At 43.5% G+C, this 20,486-nt stretch overlaps 1 long non-coding RNA gene, 3 other non-coding genes and 1 pseudogene across 4 annotated transcripts; 2 read left to right on the top strand and 3 right to left on the bottom strand.

Annotated features, from left to right (window-relative positions):
* On the bottom strand, positions 1-82 carry TRNAL-AAG (transfer RNA leucine (anticodon AAG)). Its single transcript has one exon. It is a non-coding gene; the product is annotated as a tRNA-Leu (tRNA).
* Positions 83-353: 271 nt separating this feature from the next.
* On the top strand, positions 354-931 carry LOC137232873 (translation machinery-associated protein 7-like; annotated as a pseudogene).
* A 543-nt stretch (positions 932-1,474) lies between these two features.
* Positions 1,475-3,035, bottom strand: LOC137231743 (uncharacterized). Its single transcript, XR_010946716.1, has 2 exons — positions 2,855-3,035; positions 1,475-1,727 (listed from the first exon to the last, which is right to left on the bottom strand). It is a non-coding gene; the product is annotated as an uncharacterized lncRNA (long non-coding RNA).
* Positions 3,036-6,042: 3,007 nt separating this feature from the next.
* Positions 6,043-6,114, bottom strand: TRNAE-CUC (transfer RNA glutamic acid (anticodon CUC)). Its single transcript has one exon. It is a non-coding gene; the product is annotated as a tRNA-Glu (tRNA).
* An 11,185-nt stretch (positions 6,115-17,299) lies between these two features.
* Positions 17,300-17,372, top strand: TRNAM-CAU (transfer RNA methionine (anticodon CAU)). The gene has a single exon. It is a non-coding gene; the product is annotated as a tRNA-Met (tRNA).
* The last annotated feature ends 3,114 nt before the right edge of the window (positions 17,373-20,486 follow it).

The raw sequence follows: 20,486 nt of genomic DNA, 5'->3' as shown, positions 1-20,486 counted from the left end.
TGGCAGCGGTGGGATTCGAACCCACGCCCCCGAAGAGACTGGAGCCTTAATCCAGCGCCTTAGACCGCTCGGCCACGCTACCACTTCCGGCTTGCTCTTCTTTCCACATTTTCCCTAGGAGTGAAAGTCCTCCCCTTCCAACTCCCGCATACGTTTCCCACCCGGGACTCTTTTCTGGCGTTCTTCCCACTAATACTTCCATAGAACTTATGCTTGGTGTTCAGCCACCACCCATCCTGACCCCTGACACCCTGCTTCCCCACAGCTGGGATTAGGGCGGGAGGAAACCAGGGCATCCGAGACTCCCGCCCCTTTGGGCCGCGGGGCCCGGGTGGGTTTCAGGTCCGCCGTGGATGGGGATGTCCAGCCCGAGCCGCGACACAGCTGAGCGAGTCCGGGAGTGGTTTGGGCTCCTCCCGAGGGGACTCTAGGAAAGGAAGGCAACCCGACGAAAGGCGCAGAGAGCACAGTCCTCAGGAGGACCACGGTCTCTGCAGAAGGGCCCCTAGGACCAAAGGCGTTGGGCGGTTCATTTTGAAACGCCAAGATTCGAATCATTTAAAAGTATAGTTGCGGTCGGGCCGCGAAGGTGGCAAGAAGAATCCCCTGAAGCAGCCCAAGAAGCAAGCTAAGGAGGTGGACGAGGAAAATAAGGCATTCAAGCAGAAACAAGAGGAGGAGCAGAAGAAACTCGAGGAGCTAAAAGCGAAGGCCGTGGGGAGAGGCCCCCCCTGGCCACAGGTGGAATTAAGAAGTCTGGCAGAAAGTAAGCTGTTCCTTGTGTCTGAGGCTATGATGATCCTTAATTCCATTCCTGTTTAAACATCTGGATTCCCTGCCATAACATCTGTTGCCACCTTTAGCTAGAATGAAGCGTTGTCTTGGAACCTACTGTACATTTAAGAATAAACTTTTGTAAAAAAAAAAAAAATCATACAGTGGCTCATCTTGTCTTTCGTTCTTCTCAGCCATTGCTGCCTTAGCTATGAAATCTGCATAAACCCAGCCCAGAATCCTGCCAAAGTGTGTTCTTAAGTCTTTGTTCTACCCTGAATTCTGTTCCACCTGGAATTAAACCAACTCATTTGAAATGGCAAAATATATATACATAGTTGCCGTCATAACATAATGCAATACATTGATAAAGTTGCTGTCTTAGGGCAGACGGTGGGGCGTGTGTGTCCCTGACTTAAAAGTTTTGGCTCAGACAAGGGTGTCATAAAACAAGAACACATTGTGCAGATTATGTCAAAAATAATATCTCGATAGAAAAAGTTAGCTAACTCTGGAGTTTCTGTTTGTTTTGGCATTCATCTCCAAGAAAGTCAATGCTGATAGTGTATTTATCCACTATTCCAATGAAAACTAGGCTTTCTTACAAATTCCTATACTAGAGTTGCTCATATGGAGTTTATTGCATAGTGCATGGGTGTTCATTTCCTGTGCCTACTGTAACAAATTAGCACAAACTGTGTGACTTAAAACAACAGAAATTTATTCTCTCACAATTCTGGAGGCCAGAAGTCCAATCTGTATCACCTCCCAAATCAAGGTGTCCTCAGAGCCAACCTTCCTCTGGAGACTCTAGGGGAAAATCTGTTTCCTTGACTCTTTCAAATTCAGGTGGCTGCTGGCATTCCTTGGTTTGTGGCCACATCTCTCCAATCTTCAAAGTTGGCATCTACGAATCTCTCTCTCTCTGCTTTGTCTTCAATGGCCTTCTCTTTCTAAGAAAATAAAAAGTAAAAAATTGATTTAGTAGTATCTCATTATCCTTAGCTGCAATACTTTAGCAATTACCAGTGTTATTTCCTAAGGAGATTACCTTAGGAAAATCACTAAGAAAAAGGATTCTCAAGAGAGTAAAAGCAACATAGTTACCCCTACGCTTGCTAAAGCCTCACTTTCCCCAGTTTCTCCATATATCCCAAGCTAGGAGCCTCTTTTCTCACCCGCTGTGTTATTCTGAGCCCTCTCCCTGGTTCTCTCTCTCAGTTCCTCACAACAGCAGTCTCCTCCCCACTATAAGACTATGTACTCCCACCAGTTCTGGATCTCTGAGGGCAAGATGGACAGAGTTTGATGGAAACTGACCACTTTGTGACAACTTTAACCCTCAGAGACACAGAATGGTACCCTCCCGCTAGGTGCTAACTGGTTCAATGCTTCATCCGCGTCATCTTGATCCATCGAAGGCATCAATTCAGAGACCAATTTTCTCTTTCTAGTGCTCACATTCCTACATGATAAACCAAGAGGGGGGAAACAGAAAAATAAAGAAATAAATTGAGATAAAGTGACTATATCAAGGAGTGGGCATCAGGAGTCCACTCATTCATTCAACAAGTATTGACCAAGTGCCTACTGGGTACCTGGGCACTAAGCTGTGCACTGGATATTCAGCAGAAACACCTGACCATTGCTGTCCTCACCCTCAGAGCTACCAGGGAAGGCAAACATTCATCTAGTCATTACAACTCAGTGTTGTGAATGAAGGAGGGCTGGGTTCGCACTTGGCTGAAGGAGCTAACTTAGTTCTGGAAAGGCCTGCTTGGAGGAATTTACGAATACGCGGAGGAATGCGGGGGCTGGAGTGAGACAAGCCTGGCGAGAAGCCTAACAAGGAAAAGTTTGGGTGGAGGGCGGCTGGGGTCGGGATTGCACCTGCAACCCCTTCCGCACCCCACAGGCCCGCTCCCGGAGGGAAGACACAGATTCCTGAAGGAGCCAGGGGTGAAAAGTGGAAGAAAGGAGAAAGAGGAGAAGGAGAATGAAAAGAAGAGGAGGGCTTCTCCCAAAGCCCCCACGGTCCGGTTCGGGTGATGGTGGTGAGGCCCCCGTCAGCTGCCGCTACCTGACGGTTTCCGGATCTATGATTCTAACATTCCGAGAAATAATGAGCCCAACCGTGGTCCTCAGGTGACAATCCCTGCAAGGACTAAAGGCCTACGCCACACAGAACAAAGAATCTAAACGGTATACAAATATATCCCTCTTCCTGGTCCCTGGAGAGGCACTTTCTAGTACCCTCTATCCAACTGTCCCCTCAGTGTGTACTCTCTAGGAAGCGGGGAGGACTGCCTCTCTCGCTGGTTCTAGTTCAGTCTTGGGGAACCCACAGCTTCAGTCCGACAGTTGGGTAGGCCGGGCGTCAGAGTGAGATTTGGAACCACCCTCACAGGTTCCTGGAAGTCGAACAGGGAACTCTGATGACCTTCTCTTTAGAGACTAAATTGATGGGAAAGCATTTAAAATTAGTTCCTCAGGACCGACCGACTTGAGAAAATGTCTGGGAAGCAACTCTGCACCTTTAGGAGGTGGACTTGTCAGCAATTGCCATCGGAACATATATAGAAGTGTAATTCTAGCTTCACCGGGTATGGCCAGAAAGCTTGACATTGAAAACCTATGCCATCCCATCAGCAGCAGAGAATTTCCAAATTTTAGTTCAGAATTCAAAGAGTTCGGATTTCAAAGTCCTGAACGATCCAGGAGCTTTCACAATTCCTCGCTTTGCTTCCCCTGATCCCTTGTCCTGGAATGCCGGTCTCCTCCTCATTCACTCACAGAAACCTTGCTCATTCTTCAAAGCCCACTTCAAATAAGTCAGTTCTCCACCCTGCCTCCGAATCTCTCTCCCTCTCTGTCTCTCTGTCTCTGTCTCTGTCTCTGTCTCTCTCTCTCTCTCACACACACACACACACACACACCACCGTGATTTTCCACACTTTTTTTTCTTAGCAGATTACTCTTTCTGCCCATTGGAAAACTTGTTCACAATATCTGTCTCCTCCACTCAGCCTAAGCACCACAAATGTAATAAAAATAATAATAATAAAATCACATGGATTAGGATATAGTATGGCTGAGCACTTTTTGCGCATTACTCCCCATAACAAATCTATGAGGTAGATTTTTTTTTTTCTGAGGTACACGTGTCTCTCACTGTTGTGGCCTCTCCCGTTGCGGAGCACAGGCTCTGTACGCTCAGGCTTAGCGGCCATGGCTCACGAGCCGAGCCGCTCCACGACATGTGGGATTTTTCCGGACGGGGGCCCGAACCCGTGTTCCCCGCATGGGCAGGCGGACTCTCAACCACTGCGCCCCAGGGAAGCCCTATACAGTAGATTTTTTATTCCCCTTTTACAGATGGGAAAACTGGGGTTTAGGGATGTTAATTGAGAGATAGGAGCGTGCCTTGCTCATTTTTCATCTTCCATAGGGACTAGTGTAGTGCAAACCTACCTTGGCCCTTAAGATTGATTTACTGACCCCCAACTGTTGTCCTTTTTCTTATAGTCATTCAAGTTCTCCCTCTTTCCTCTTGTACTTATGTGGATTTTGGTTTTGTTATATTTTTGCCATTTTCTCTCTGAGTTGACAAGTAATTAGGTAGCAGTATCATGAGCACAGAACCTACTGTGCTAAAATACAGATTAGAGATTCCCCCCCCCCCATGGAGAATAAGTAATAGCTCATAACAGAAGAATAAAAAAAGAAGTCACATCACTTTCGAAGAAGAATCCTTTGTCTCTAATCCAATTAGGTTTGTGTAGGAAAGTTTTAAAATTTAGAAAACGATTAAACACATTCAGGGGTTCTACCCAGACTCCTCCCTAAAAACAGACATATAAAACTAAATGAAGCAAAGGATTCTTGCTGCATATAGAGGAGACAAAATATGACATCATTAAAAGAGGATGTTGTTCAGGAGTGATTGCCATCAGCCCTATAAGGTTGATTTCCTGTGAAACACTAAGCAGAAAGAAACAGAACAGCTTCAGTATATACAGAAATTTGACAAACTATACTACTTTTATACTTATGGCAAAACAAAATTTCTTAGACAAATTGATCTTACATAGGTGTCAAAGTGTATTAACTCAAGGAGAGTATTGGCAAGATGACAAAGGAGTGTCCCATCTCAAAGAGGTTTTGGAATTTGTGAATTTATATATGGGGGGGGAGAGCAGGGAATGTGCAATTAGTTAGAAAAAGAGTATTACTGCTTCATTTAACATGATCATAAAAACATCGTGTCCCCATCTGTTGGTAGAGTAAGATCAGGGTCACCATGATCTTTGTTTGGAAGCTTGTGGAGAATTCATATGTGCATTGAACTTTTATAAGAAATGAGAAGGAAATAATAAGTAATACTTCTGTGGCTGCTATTTAGACAAACTATGTAACAAAGATTCGTGCCCCAATACCGTCAGACAGGAGCGAATTAGCACAAAGGCATCAAACCTTGTCAAAAGTCAGAAGGATAACAGAATCTGCTTTTTCTCAAGTAGCTGTCAGTAAATTTCTCAGGTGCGCATTCAGAGATGCTGAATACATCGTTTGCCTGTTTCTTAGTTTTTTGACAGCAGTTTTCCGTTAATAATATGGCCTTCCCCTATTTCCTCTCTTAGAAAACCCCAGACAGATTGTAAATTCAAAGCAGAAAACAGGTGGAGGCGCTGGGGAGATCAGGCAGTCCGGAGACCGCCTTGATCCAAGATTAAGTTACCGTGTCAGTATTTCTAGGCCGATCCCCCTTCTCCCAGCTGGATAAGTGAAACTAGAAAACCCGCCGGAGAGAGTGGGTTTCACAATTCCAGCCGCTTTCGGGAATTCAGAAACTCGCCCACAACCAGCCAAGGCAAACTTCCAGGAAATAACTTCCCGATTTCTTCCGTCTCATCTTCATTCGTAACTCTCTTTACAAAGTGTTATGCTAATCTCAACCAACTCCTAAAGCTAATCAGTTGCCTCCAAAATTTCCTGCTCACTGGACCATCCAACTGAATAATTAAAATTTTGAAGCATTCAGGATAGTGGCGAGCTTTTTGGTCAATGTCAGGTAGCGTGCTCATTAACAAAATTTTGTAAATAACTGAAATTTACATCATTTGTGATTTTGCGGTTGAATATCAAAAACGTTGCAGAGTTTCTAGGCAGAAAATGCCTCATGAAAATTAAACTTGTATACACTTCAACTTTTAGTCTTATTTACAAGTTTCCCCCTTGGTTTCGCGAAAGCCGAGAGGAAAAAACATTTTCCCTGACCGGGAATCGAACCCGGGCCGCGGCGGTGAGAGCGCCGAATCCTAACCACTAGACCACCAGGGAAGTTAGTGAAGCGCTCTCAAAATAATGCTACAAAGCTAATGCTCCATACGTATGCATGCGTCACTCCTTTTCTGAATATTCAATAAGGCAATGCAAGATCCCATTCGTTTTATACATGAACCTCCTGTTCCGCACCAACCAATAAAATCTGGACAAGGGGAAGATGTGGCAACGCCCAAGAAGGAGTAATCGGGGCCACGTAGCTGCATAGAGTCTCCTTCCCTGCTCCAGACGTGTGGATTTACTCAGGAATAAATTGTAGATTTAACTAAGTCGTTACGGCAGTTCTTATGACATTAATTTGTAACTGTCTTCTTATCTTTCTCCTTATAAATTGGTGAGCCATTCGAGGATGAAAACCGTTTTTAAATTTATCTTTGGTTTCCTCAAAGTGTTTATGATGATGCTTATCAAATTCTTTATATTTAGTGAATAAAAAGACAGAGGATAAAGTCATAAGACATTATTTGAAGATGTAGTGGGCGGAGTCGAAGTAGCTCAGCTGGGCGAGCGTTAGGCTGGAGATATAGAGGTTCGTGGTTCGACCGCGGGTTTCGGCGTGACTCTTTTCGCAAACCACATTAAAACGCTGATTAAACAAATTGCAAGCAAGAACATACCAAAACACGACGCAACTTTTTTCTCAAATTCATAAAAGAAGACAGAGGGTTGTGCAATAAAACGATTCTTCCAGTCAGAGTAGCCTAGGGATGGGCTTCTACATCTCACAAAATAAAAGAGGTAGATCCAAACGTGCAGAAGGAAAGCTACTTTCCCTTCTTTGTAATATTTAGTGTGTGTCTTCTTTCTTGGTTCGGGCTCTGTTCCACTCATACTATGTTCCTCTTTCTTCAAACCTATCCCTTCTTCATTCCCATGGAATTATTCCAACAACCGTAAGCCAAAGTCAAGAGACCCCAAAGTACTCCTCTTTCTCCTGTTCATTTCTACTTCATGATCTCCCTTTCCCCCAATCTTATTCTCTGCCAGCTTCTAATGCAAAGGAGACAGGTCATCCAGATAGATATGGAAAAGAGAAGTTTAATATGAGGAATACCAATTGCATTTTATTCTCGACGTCATGTTCCTTCAATAAATATTTATTAAGTGGACTCCTAGGCAAGTCTAAAGAGAAAGAGAGAGGCATGGCAGGAGAACTGAAGGAAAGATTCCTGGAAAATGAACTCATCTGAGTTGAATTGAAGAGGTGGCTCCTGGCTGGAAGGGCGGTGGCGGGGCGGCGTGCAGGGTGCATGGTAAACTGAGCCTGAGCCTTGAAGGAGAGAAGAGAGTCATGATATTCCTGTAGCTCCCTTTTTCCCTACCTCCTAATTTGGTAGTTCTTCACATATCCCAACCTCTTCCTTCCTACTCAGAGGAAAATTTTCCCTCATTTCCAAGGCTAATGGATATTCCATCTGAGCTTTTGACCCTTCTCCCGATTCCATTCTGCCCTCGTGTCTTTGATTCTCCCTCTTACCTGCCTCTCCTCAAACTACAGAATGCCTGCATGTCCATCTTCAGACAACAAAAAAAAGAACACATGCCCTCCTGTCCGGCCCTCATGCTTCTTCCCCAGAATCTTTCCTTCCAGCCACCACCAAACTTGTTAAAGGAACAGTATTTGCCTCCACTTCCTTGCCTCATCAGTTACTTGCCAGCTGAGGTCTGCCTTCCAAACCTAGGAAACCATTACCATCAACTTCCCAAGTTTCTAATGCTTTGTCTCTTTTTTTGGCCCTAAACTTAATTCTGTGCAGGACACAAACTATTGACAACTCATCCTTCCTGAATCAGTCTTCCTTGGACGTTTTCTTCTCTGTACTCTCCAGCTGTTCTGTTTCCATCTTCCCTCTCCCCCACTTCTAAGGACTCTTTAGAAATGGCTGCATCTCAGTGTCCTGACCTCTGTCTTTTTTTAATTCAATTTTTAAATTATGCATAATTGTAGATTCACCTGCAATTTTAAGAAATAATACAGAAATATCTCATGTACCCTTTACTGAGTTGCCCCCAATGGTGACATCTTGCAAAACTATAATGCAATATCAGGAGCAGGGTATTGATATTGATAAAGTCAAGATACAGAACATTTCCATCACCACTAGGATCCTCATGTTGCCCTTTTATAGCCACAGCCACTTTCCTCCTGCCCCCCCCCAACATCTGGCCACCACTAGTCTGTTGTCCATTTCTATAATTTTGTAATTTCAACAATGTTATATAAATGGAAACATATAGTATGTAACCTATTGGGATTGGCTTTTTGCACTCACTGTAATTCTTTGGAAATTCATCCAGGTTGTTGAGTGCTTCAATAGTTCATTCCTTTTTATTACTGAATGCTATTCTGTGGTATGAGTTTACCACAGTTTGAACATTCCCCATTAAAGGACACTTGGGTTGTTTCCAGCTTTTTACTATTATGAATAAATCTGCTATAAATATTTGAGGATAGGTTTTTGTATAAACATCAGTCTTCATTTCTCTGGGTTGAATGTCCAGGAGTGCAACTTCTGGGTGGCATGGTACTTGCATGTTTAGTTTTTAAAGAAACTGTCAAAGTGTTTCCCAGAGTGACTGCACCATTTTACATTCCCACTAGCAATGTATATAGCCTCATCAACACTTGGCATTGTTACTAGTTTTAGTTTAGCCATTCTGATAGGTATACAGTGACATCTCATTGTGGTTGTAATTTGCATTTCCTCAGTGGCTAATGATGTTGAAAACCTCTCCATGTGCTTATTTGCCATCCATATATCTGCTTTGGTGAAATGTCTCTTTAGGTCTTTTGTCCAATCCAGGAAGAACATTTGTGTACAGGTTTTTGAGTGAGAAGTTCCTGAAAAAACTTGGAAGTTCAGACCTGTGGCAAATCTGTCTTGGATTATACAATTGTCATGCGATGCAATATAATGCAGCAGTATTTACAAAACTCAGTACAGCCTTACTGTTTTGGGAAAGGCTGATTGCAGGGTGGAGAAATCCCCAGGATAATAAGTCACTAAGAAGAGCTTCTTCCAGTGTGGACTGACTACACCACCCTTTTGCACACCCTTTGTGTGCAAAACCTAAAGATAAAGTATACACTAGTGTTAAAAAAAAAAAAAAAAAGACAGGCCCAAAATGGAGTCATTTATGCTAAGCCTCATTGTCACCAAACCTAGACCTAAGTAGGGCCTCTGCCCCCTAGAAATGTAATCTAAAACCATTCAATCAGGAATCACCTGATCAGCACTACTAGTTAGGTTATCTGTCTGATAGACTCCTGCCACCCCCCTAAAGGAAAGTAACCTAGCAATAGCCAACCTGCTTTTTTGCCTAGTATAACTTCCTTGTTCCTGCTCCCTTCTGCCTACTAAAGTCTTTCATTTTGTAGGGCTCCTCGGAACTCCTTCCTACCTGCTAGATTGGATGCTGCTCGATTGGAATCGATTTTTGCTCAAGTAAAATGTTAAAAATTTTAATATGCCTCAGTTTATCTTTTAACAGTAGTATGTACGCCGCCCCGTGTACTCCGTGAAGTTAGGTGGTCTGCTGTGTGCAAAAATAATACTGGGGAAAAACGAGTCTTCAAAAAGAGAATCCAGGGAAGATTAAACAAAAGAGACCGGGTCTCGTCGGATGTCCGGGCAGAACTGCAGGCACTGCTCGCAGGCGCGGTCCCACCGCCGCCCAACACGGGGAGTTTGACCTGCTCCGTGTCCGGCCTGGGCCGGGTCCCCCCCTCCTTAGACAACCTGGTACCCCCGGGCTCCCCCGGGAGCCCCATGTTGGTGCCAGGCCCGGTGCGGACGCCCGCTCTACACAGCGCGGTAGTCCCGAACCCCCGGGCACCCACGATCCGCCGACCTCAGCCTCCCGGGAAGCTGGGATTACAGGCGCGCGCCACCGTGCCCGGCGCGGGGAGATGCGGCGCCGCGGGCCTGGAGGCTGCGGCCGGCGGCCCTGCCGTGCTGCGCGGCGCGACCCGCGCGGCGACTCCCCTGTGCGCAGCCCACTACCCACTCTAGATTGCTAGAAGGGGCTGATAGAACCGAGCTCAGAAGACGCAGAAAGCCCTGGCAGAGATGTGAATAAGCTCGGTTTATCGTGTTGTCCTCGGAATCTTTGCAAAAAGGTCTGTTAAACAAATGGCCGTAAATTTAATAAAGGAAAGGGTGAAGGACTGTATTGAGGGTCGTGTTCTTCGCAAACTTCCATACGCATACAAAATCACGGGGGCGGGGGGTCTCGCTAAAATGCAGGTTCTAATGCTGTAGGTCTGGGGTGAGGTCTGAGAGTCTGCATTTCTAAGAAACTACCAGGTTAAGCCAATCAGCGGTCCGTGCTGCAAGTGACAAGGCTGTTGACGCTTTGGAACCAGATGTCTACACATTTTCATTTATTTTAACAGTGGCAGCGTTGTGATATTAGGACATTAAAGAGAAAAATAAAAAGATACCCACAGTTCCAACTGATTATGGGCATTTCCCTTCCTTTTTAGTTCCCGCCCTCATGCATACATAATTTTGTGCATGGTTGAAACCAGGACATTTGTACAATGTCATGTTGGGTACATTTTCGTTTTGTGGTAAGTAATAAATATATGCAGAGAATTGTTCAATTACTGCTCTGTCAGCCAACATTTACTGAGACCCTTCTTTGTGCCATCTATACTAGGTCCGTCTGGGGAATCGGAGAGTACAAAATGCACTCTTCTGAGGAGCTTATGGCCTGATTTTTTAAAAATACAGACAAGTAAGTCAGTGAGAATTAAGACACACTCGTATTCTTCCATAGATGTAAGGGCAGGATGTTGTGTAGAGAAAATCATCATTACGGGCACCTAACCTAAGATGGGGATGGTTTACTGGAGGAGATGATAGCGGAAGTGTGTCTTAAAGATGAGCTATAATTAGGCGGGTAAGGAAGATGTGATCGTTGTGATTTATAATAAATCTTATTTGGCCTTCCTCACACTTCTGGCACACAGTTCCTAAAACACTGAGACTTTCCTAACTGTTGAGAGCCCTAAAGGTGCCTTTTGTTATGTTAATGAGGAGACTTTGGGAAAGCCCCAGAGATCTCCTAAGGGTGGGCACAGGTTGCCAGGGGCACTAACCGTGTGATTGGAGGGTTGAAATTTTCAGTCCCACCTCCTACCTCCTGGGAGGGAGAGGAGCTGGAGATTAAGTTAAATTACTGATGGCCTACATTTAATGAATTGTGCCTATACAATGAAGCCTCCATAAAAACCAAAAAGGACAGGGTTTGAAGAGTTTCTGGGCTGGTGAACACTTGCAGATGTGGGGACAGTGACCAGCTCAGAGAAGGCATGGAAATTCCATCCTCCCTTTACTCATACCTTGCCCTTTGCATCTCTTCCATCTAGCTGTTCCTGAGTGATAGCCTCTTACAATAAACCAGTAATCTAGTACATAAAATGTTTCTCTGAGTTCTGTGAGCTGCTCTAGCAAATTAATTGAACCCAAGGAGGGGAGTCTGTGAAAATTCCCATCTCTAGTCAGTCGATCAGATGCACAGCTGACGACCTGGACTCATGTTTGGAGTCTGTGGGCAGTCTTGTGGAGCTGAGCCCTTAAGTGGCAAAATCTGATGCTACTTCTGGCTAGGTAGTGTCAGAACTGAGTTGAACTGTAGGACACCCAGCTGGTGTAAAGAATTGCTTGGTGGTGTGGGGGAAATCCCACACGTTGGAATTGTGTCAGTTTTATAGGGCATGGGAAGATTCTCGCCATAAAGCATCAACAGGTGCAAAGCTGAAAAGGTGTGAAAATCCCTAGTTCCTAGTTCCATTAGGCCTGAGCAGAGCATCAACGGTGCATGGGCCAAGAGGAATAAGATTAAGATGAAGATTAAGATGAAGATTAAGATGAAGCTGCAGATGAAAAAAGAGTTACCTTGTGTGGTAGCTAGTCTCCCAGAACTGACCCCAGTGTAGCAGGTCTCTCAGTAATCACACCTTTGTGTAGCACATTCCCACAGTGAATCTTGGTTGACCAAGTAGAACTTCATTGAAGTGACACTTTGCCAGTTCCAGGCCTGCCTGAGTCATAAGAACCCTGGCAGCTTCTGACTGGGTTTCTTGGAATGCTCAATCTGGAAAGCTCCCTCTCAGAACCCAGTCACTGTACTGTGAGAAGTCCAAGCCACATGGGAAGGTCACAGCCAGGCACTCTGGACAGCAGCCTCAACAGAGCTCCTAGCTGGTCACAAACACTAACTGTCACCACCAGTCACGTGAGCAAGCCATCCTGGAGAGCTCAGCCCAGTCAAGTCCTCAGAGGTCTGGAGTTCTTGCTGACACCACACGGAGCAAAATTGCCCAGGTGAGCCCAGTGAACCCACAGAATCAAGAGAGATAACAAAATGGTTTTCTATTGCTATCACAGCAACCTTAGTGGCTTTAAAAAACACAAATTTATTATCTTAGAATTTTTCAGGTCAGAAGTGATGGGTATGGTGTCACCATGCTGGAAGCAAGGTATTCGCAGCCTGCATGCCTTTCTGGAGGCTCTAAGGGAGAATCTATTTCCCGCTTCACACTGTTTATAGAGTTTGTTTCTTTGTGGTTGTGTGACTGAAGTCTCTGTTTTCTGCTGGCTTGAGCTAATGGCCACTCCTGGCTTCTAAAGACCGCTACATTCCTTGGTTCTTCAAAGCCATGAATGATGGGTCAAGTCCTCAAATCACATCCCTTTACCTACTCTTCTGCTTCCTCTGCCACTTGTAAGGACTCTTGTGATTAGGATCATCTCCCCATCTCATGGTCCTCAATCTTAATCACATCTGTGAAGTCCCTTTTACCATGTAAGGTAACATTCACAGTTTCCAAAATTAGAGAGTCTTTTGGAATGTCCATTATTCTGCGTACCACAAGTCACTGTGCTTTGGAATTCTCTGTTACATATTAGTAGATAATGAGAACACATTGCGAGCTGTATCTTCAATGACTTTGAACTTTACCTCGAAGGCTTTGGAAAGACAAAGAAGTACCCTTCTGAACAGAAAGGCCAGTGTAACTGGTATCTTTTGCAAGCTTGTCCTGACTGTACTGCAGAAGTGGGGCCTCAGCTAGCACACAGAGTTCCTTTGTGCAAATTATGTAATAACGACTCATATTGGTGGATGAATAACAGAAAGGCAACCCTCGGGGCTGATAAAGTACAAAAAAAGGAAAATGTCACCTCTGTCCAAGGCTCATGGCTTGACTCTCAGAACTCAGGTCAGACTTCAGCTCCTATATACCTTCTCCACAAGTGTCTTTTATAGGGCACCTGTGTATGACAGCCCTGTGTAGACAAACAATGGGAGACAAGCAAGGTTAGAAGCCCAGAAACCAGATTGGAGGCCACTGCTGTAGCAGAGGAAAGACACGGAGGCAGGATGAGGAGAAAGAAAAAGTAAAACAGTGGTAGTAATCTGGTATGGAATAAAGGAGAGTGATTCAGGAAGTACCAAGGAGGTAGAATTCACGGGACTTGGAAGCTGGTAGAATGTGAGTAAAAGAGAGGAAGGGATTAAAAAGGATGCAAATGTGATGATGCCATTCACCTGCTGTTGGAGGAGAAGCAGGTCTTCGCCAAGGTGATACTTTTCTTACGGAGAAGTGGGATTTGAAAAACAGGGAGGAAACAATGAGAATGACAGGCCTTGAGTCTGGTGCCGTAACACAGTTGTTCATGTAGATGAAGAAATGCTATTGCATGCTAAAATATTTTGAAGCCCTCAAGGTCAGCAAGACTGGATGGAGTTGAAAGAAACGAGGGCTACAGAGCTGATGAGGATATTTTAATGAGAATCTTCTCATACTTGAAGAGAATTGACTCAGAATTTAGAGATCTCAGAAACTGAGGATGAGATAGGAGAATGGGGAGAAAATGTATCCTCTTCCTCCTCACGTCTTTACTTCCCTCTTTCCACAGCTTAGATTTCATGATTAATTACCAGCATTACGAGCTTGTATAACCTTCATCTCCTGTGCCCCACTCTCCACCCTAGGTCAAATCAAACACACCACCACTTTCTCCAAACCTGAATCTGAATAGCTGAATGGATAGAGCATACCCCAAACTGTGCTCCTCCATTTAAGCCACTCTAAACCAAACTTTTATCCCCTCTAACTCCACTGAAACTCCCTTGTCGAGTCCCAGCAACCTCCATCTTGCAAATTCCAATGGTCAATTCTCAGTCTTCAATTTGCTCAGCTTCTCAGTAACACTTGGCCCAGCTGATACTCCCTCTTTATGGAAACACATTCACTTGATTTCTGGAACACCACTCTCTCTTGGTTTTTTTGTTTGTTTGTTTGTTTGGGTTTTTTTTCCCCACTTAAATGTAGTTCCTTCTTTATTTCCTCCCAGTCTCTAAATTTTGGAGTTCTCTAGGGTCCTGACCTGAGTCCTCATGTATTCCCTACATACACCCTCTCTCTACCTGAGCTCACTTGATCACCTGGCTTTCAATACCATCTATACCCTGAGAAGTCCCAGACTTAAACTTTCAACCTCATCTCTCCATTGAGCAGATCAAATTACATGACTGACATCTCCACTGAATGTCTAAAAGGCATCGCAAACTTAACATGTTCAAAGATCTCTTGATTTCTTACCCATCCCCCAAACCTGCTCCTTGCTCAGTTCTCATCTTGATAAAAAGCACAGCAGTAATTTAAACTTGTGAAATAAAACTTGGATTCCAAATAAGTTATACTTTCAGCAAATAAGTTAAGAAAGTCGTGTTTAACTTGACTACTTGGCTGTTCCTTTCTGGTATTATTATTAATTATTATTATTGTTGTTATTATTATTATTTTGTTCTGAAGCAGTCACATTTTCCCCCAAATAAATCATTTTTTTAGTGTATGAGTTTTTGTCCCAATCTACATAACATCAAACAATATTGGAGAAAGAGCATATATACATTTCTGTTTTACCATAGTACTTTTCTCCATTCCCATCCTCAAAGTATTTCCAAATTAGATAAGGACATTCCTTTTACCCCACACTTTGAAAATAAAGATTTTACAGCAGGCCAATATTTTAAAGTATTTTCTATGGCCAGCAACAGTGATAGCCACCTTGTAGGCATATGCCTAAAGAGGCTATCTCATTCCATTTCTGTGAAGTAAAAGAATCTCAGTAAGTGCTTCTGCACATTTTGAAGAAAATAAAAACTGACCATAAACCTCAATAAACCATGAAAGCCTCAATATCATGAGTAAGCAAACCACAATCCTTTAAAGCAATGTCTGTGTACAAGGAGTGCAGGACATTTAGCAGATAAGATCTTTTTATTTTCTTTGGTAAGGCTAAACGGAATTTGCCAAAATTTACTTTTGCACTGTTGCCAAATGTGCAGATAGATGAGCATGGCCTAGTTTGTATCTGAACAAAATATCAACAATCTTCTGTTTTATGTATCTAGTGGTTTTATTAAATCTACACACAAATCAAGAAGATGATTTTTCGACACCATGTTTCAAATTAAAGTCGTAGGAGCTAGGGGAAACATTTTTTCTTGCCTAACTTGACACATCGTTTGAAGTTGTTATATTGTAGAGAACAAGGTCATCCGACAGAATCGGCTTCACAGTACAAGAGGCCAATACACGGTATCGAAATTTCCCTTTTTGTTTGCCCTCGGGATGCAACCTTTGAATCAGGAAATAGAGAATGCGAGTTCTTTTCAAGTATTATACCCAACACTATTTTTGACTGAGCATTGGTGTCATTTAGAGAAGAAGAAAAACCTCTGATTCGAAAGTTCTCGCCCGTCTTAATCCAGACTTGGGAGATTCAGTCTCCCCTTGTACTGTCACACCTCCTTCTCCACTATGCCCAAATCCAAATCCTTTTCTACATATTGTGCAGTACTCTGTTTTGGTAATTTACCTCCCTAATCCAGTTATATGTGTTCTTCCATCTGCCATTTAGACTTTTTCGGTGAGGTCTGGGTCATGCTGGCATTCACATGGTAGTCGTTTGTTCTCATTTTCATTATCTAGACTCAGGACATATGGTCGAAATATCCACAATGTTAAAAATTAAGCTAACATTATTTCGATAAAAAGCACAACAGTTAATCTACAGGCAGACCTATTTCGCATATTTAGGTTACAGCACTCAGAGAGATGCAACACTGGACTGCCCATTATTGCGAACCAAAAATTCCGGTTGCCCTCATCAGCGGCCAGGGGAAAAACAGAGGTTGGAACTACAGAAGTCGAATAATATGTGCCGCCTCAATTTGGCAATAAAATCAGTGTTCCTCTCAGCCCTCCAGGGGCGGGGGCGTCAGTGGAGGTAAAGGTGTCATAGGGTGTTTTTGGTACTTTGCCCAGCCGTCCGCAACCCATCTCTGAAACCCTGACTCTTCTCAGCCCGGGAAGAGGTTTCCCAGGAGTTGCGGCTTTCCCAAGACATTCCCGGGGCAAACCAGGAGACTGGGTAAGCCAAGCTTTTCACCTGTTCCTGTTTCTGTAACTACAGCTCTCTCATACCAGCAGATTCCCAAGAGTTTGCACCAAGGACACCTTATTCTTTAAAGCATCAAGTCCCATATGTCCAGGAACCCCCTTTGGACTTCTTCGGGACGGAGCAGTGGTCAGGGAAGATTGTAGTCTGTTGAGAAACTGATGGGACTTGGGGAGGTGTTTTCTTAAAATGAGGACAGACCGCTTTATGGGAAATTTGCCTGCGAAGGGGCATAAACGAAATAGAGCGACAGCCTGAGACAGAGGCGTCGAGTCAAAGGAAGTGTTTTGTTATTTAAGATAATAAACACTTTAACGTGTTTAAAGTACTGATGAGAAGAATCGGGTATGGAAAGACAGAGGGAGAGTGAGAGAGGAAGTGGGCCGTTTTCCTCTTCCCTAGAGACCACAGGGATGGACGCCGGTATAGGTTAAGTGCAGGTATCTGGGCAAGAAGTTAAGGAAACTCTCCTTCTGTTGTGAGAGGTGAGGGTCATCAGTTCAGAACGAGGGGAGCAAAGGCAGTGGCATCGACAACGACTTTCCTCATCTGATTCAGGTTGTAGAAGTTGTTGCACTTTTAAGCCGTTGCAGGGGAGCATTTCATTTTCAGATTTTAAAGTAAAGGAACTACAGAGCAAGACAGAAGTTTAAGCAAGGTAAATTCCAGTGCTAAAGATATTTGATGAGGACACTCGGCCGCCTGCCTCCTTAGCGCAGTAGGCAGCGCGTCAGTCTCATAATCTGAAGGTCCTGAGTTCGAACCTCAGAGGGGGCAGCTTGATTTTTGCCCTCGCCCTCCACCAACCAGTTACCGCCTTCGTCTGGCAAAAGTCTACTTCCTAGTGACTGGGCCAGTTGTGTGCTGGTCAAAGAGCTCAAGCCTAAGCTTTCTTCCTCCTGATTGGTAGGTGCAAAAATATGGAAAGATGTTATTTATGTGTAATGACTTGTTATCTTCAGCTCCTTCCAGTGGACAACCTCTTGTCCAAGTTCCTCTGATTGCTATTTCTTCTTGGAACAGTATCCTATTGGCGCAATCTAATTTATTGGGGAAAAAAATTGAATGGACAGATATATGAAAATCTGACATTCAGTTTTCTCAGTAAGTCTTCTTGTTTCCTCTTCATATATACATGCCATCTCCTTGCCCTGGCCTCCCTATCTAATCTGGTCCTAACTGGTTTCCCATCTGTACTACACTGAATATTGTTCCACAAAAATGTATGCCCGCCCACCCAGAACCTCAGAACGCGACCTTATTTGGAAATAGAGTCTTTGCAGATGTCATTAGTTAAATTTACATGAGATCATACTGGATGGGGGTGGGGGTGGGGCTTAAATTCAGTGGCTAGTGTCCTAAGAAGTATGTCTGTTTTATCCACTCCTGTATTTCCAGTGCCTAGCACAGTATCAGACAAACAATAAACACTTGTCAAATAAGTCAGTGAATTAATTAGCATATTTAACGTTACTTTGTTTTTGTTTTGGGTTTTTTTTTGCCATATTCCCTACCGCTATATTACTCCCGGCGGTCAACATCTCAAATTTGGATTTTTGCAGTAATCCCCACAGGAGTCACACCTACTGAAGTTCATCCTGCAGGCATACTTCTCTGGCCCAGTCCGTGCTGGAAAAAGAGAGGGCAATACTTAGGCTGCTCCTGCTAAATATCTGGACCTGTATTTCAGGATAGTTCTCTCAACAGTTCATTCTGGTGCAGAATGAAAAAGGTATATACTAGGGAACATCTTAACAGTGTCTTCTAGACCCTCAGCCTCTGATTCCAGGAGCCTACATCTGCTACAGTTTAAGAGCTGCAGTTAAGCACTGTAGAGACGCCAAATAGCTGGATGGTCTGGCTGTTCGGGCCGTTCCTTAGAGAATCTTGATTCTTGTTGGAGCCACTATTCTGAATCTGTTCCTCCTCTTTGTAGAATCAGAAACTAGTTTTTAATTCACCCAGATTTTTCCAGGCTTACAGGACTGACTCGCAATAACCAAATGTCAGAGACGTTCCAAGCCAGAGTATGAACATATTATAGCCGCACTGATGGTTGACCAGCATATTCTTTCCCTTGTAAAATAAACTCTATAGTGGGAAGCAAAGAACATTAGAAGATTGCTCTGTGAACCTATAATCAGAGTAAGGAAGTAATAAAATATTAATGACTATGATATTAGGCAATGATGGTCTGGCGCATTCACCACCAAAAAGCCAACCAAGCCAAGCTGTGGGTTGGCTGCCTCTGGGAAGAGATGGAATTCTGATCATAGTATATTTCTAAATAAAGTTACATTATCATTGGTTAGATATTCTTGTTACCTTTATGGCACTTTGATGTCCAGAAAAACCTCCTCAGCCACTCATTTACCAACTCTTACTTCACACTTAGGAAATTATTTGGTTCTGGTACAAAGCCATGTACTCTAAGGCTCTCCTTAAATGCTAGCTCCCTTCATCTTACAGTAAAGGTCCCATCTATTCACCTCGGCGTTGGCGTTTGCCTGAGTCACTTACACATACCGTGTAAAGAGATGGATGGTTTGCAAGGGTGGAGTCAGAACTGGATGGTAAAAGTCAAAAGCGACGCCTGAACAGGGACTTGAACCCTAGACCCTTAGATTAAAAGTCTGATGCTCTACCGAGTGAACTACCCAGTCCCCTTTTGTTGCAGCATGTTTCCTGTACATCCTAATGTGAAGAAAAGTACATGAACAAAGTTCCAATTCTGTTCATGTTCCTTTCCTTTATTCCTAATTCCATTCCTGCCTCTTTGAATATGGCTCACAACTACTTCTGCCCCCAGGTCATAAGAAAAAGATAACGCTCATATTTGAGTAATATAAACAATTACTTCTAAAAGTTGTATGTTACTAGAGATGTAATCACCTGGACCGTCTTGTGCTTCATCTTCACAATTTGTGTTCCAGTCTCCCCCCAGACCTTAAGAATGCCTAGCAGAAAAAGCTCTTAACAACTAGGTTTTGAGAACTTACTCTGAGCAAGGAGCTCTGCTTTGCCCCTGGTTTACAGCAGTGGAAAGCCACCACCTCAGCCTTCATGGAGTTTACCCTTTAGAAGGGAGAGTCAGCCTTTTAAACAATGAATTACACCATAAATGTTTAAACAGCCATTGTGATAAATGTTCTTAGGAAAAAGTACAGGTTACTGAGGTTTGTAGAGAAACAAACAAGTATAATCTCATGACCAGAGTTTCCAAATTAAATGAGATAATACACGTAAACTTTTGGAATAGTGTCTGGGTCATGCTAACAGTTCAATGAAAGTTAGGTGTTATCATCATTATTATTTTTATTATAAAATAGATGAATTAGAAAATCATATTTAATTGGTTGGTTGTGCCACCTTAGACAAATTACTTAATCTCTCATCCACTTTCCTCCCTTAAATCCTGCAACAGAAATTTCTTCCTCAAAGGTTGGGTTTACCACAATGGTACGTAGTACATTTCTAACTTATGTATTTATTCATGCCACTATTCAAAATAGATTTGAGGTGGTCTACACAACTTCACTGTAATAAGATAAAATGGAAAATGTTAATAGACTTAAGTAGGGATAAAGGGAGCATAGAGGTAGAAAATTAAGGTAAACGTATGCAAGCTATAGGTGTCCCCCACCCCATATCTCCAAGACAGTGGATTATAGAGGGAGGTGACCTCTTCCAGGGGGTAAGAGAAGACTTTTCCCAAGACATGATGTTTAAACTGAGAACCAACAGTTTAATAGTAATAGATTAGACAAAAACATGACTCCAGCATTTTAGGAAGAGCAAAAAAGCAGAATACTTTCAGAGAACTTAAAGAAGGCCTGAGGTGCTTGAGTGCAGATATCTTGGGACAATACTGATGGAGGTGGGGGGCAAGGT

This window comes from Pseudorca crassidens, chromosome 10 (assembly GCF_039906515.1).
Source record: "Pseudorca crassidens isolate mPseCra1 chromosome 10, mPseCra1.hap1, whole genome shotgun sequence".
In the NCBI taxonomy this organism is placed as follows: domain Eukaryota; kingdom Metazoa; phylum Chordata; class Mammalia; order Artiodactyla; family Delphinidae; genus Pseudorca; species Pseudorca crassidens.
The sequence above is the reverse complement of the archived record's forward strand: the minus strand, read 5'-3'. Positions and strand labels throughout refer to the sequence as shown.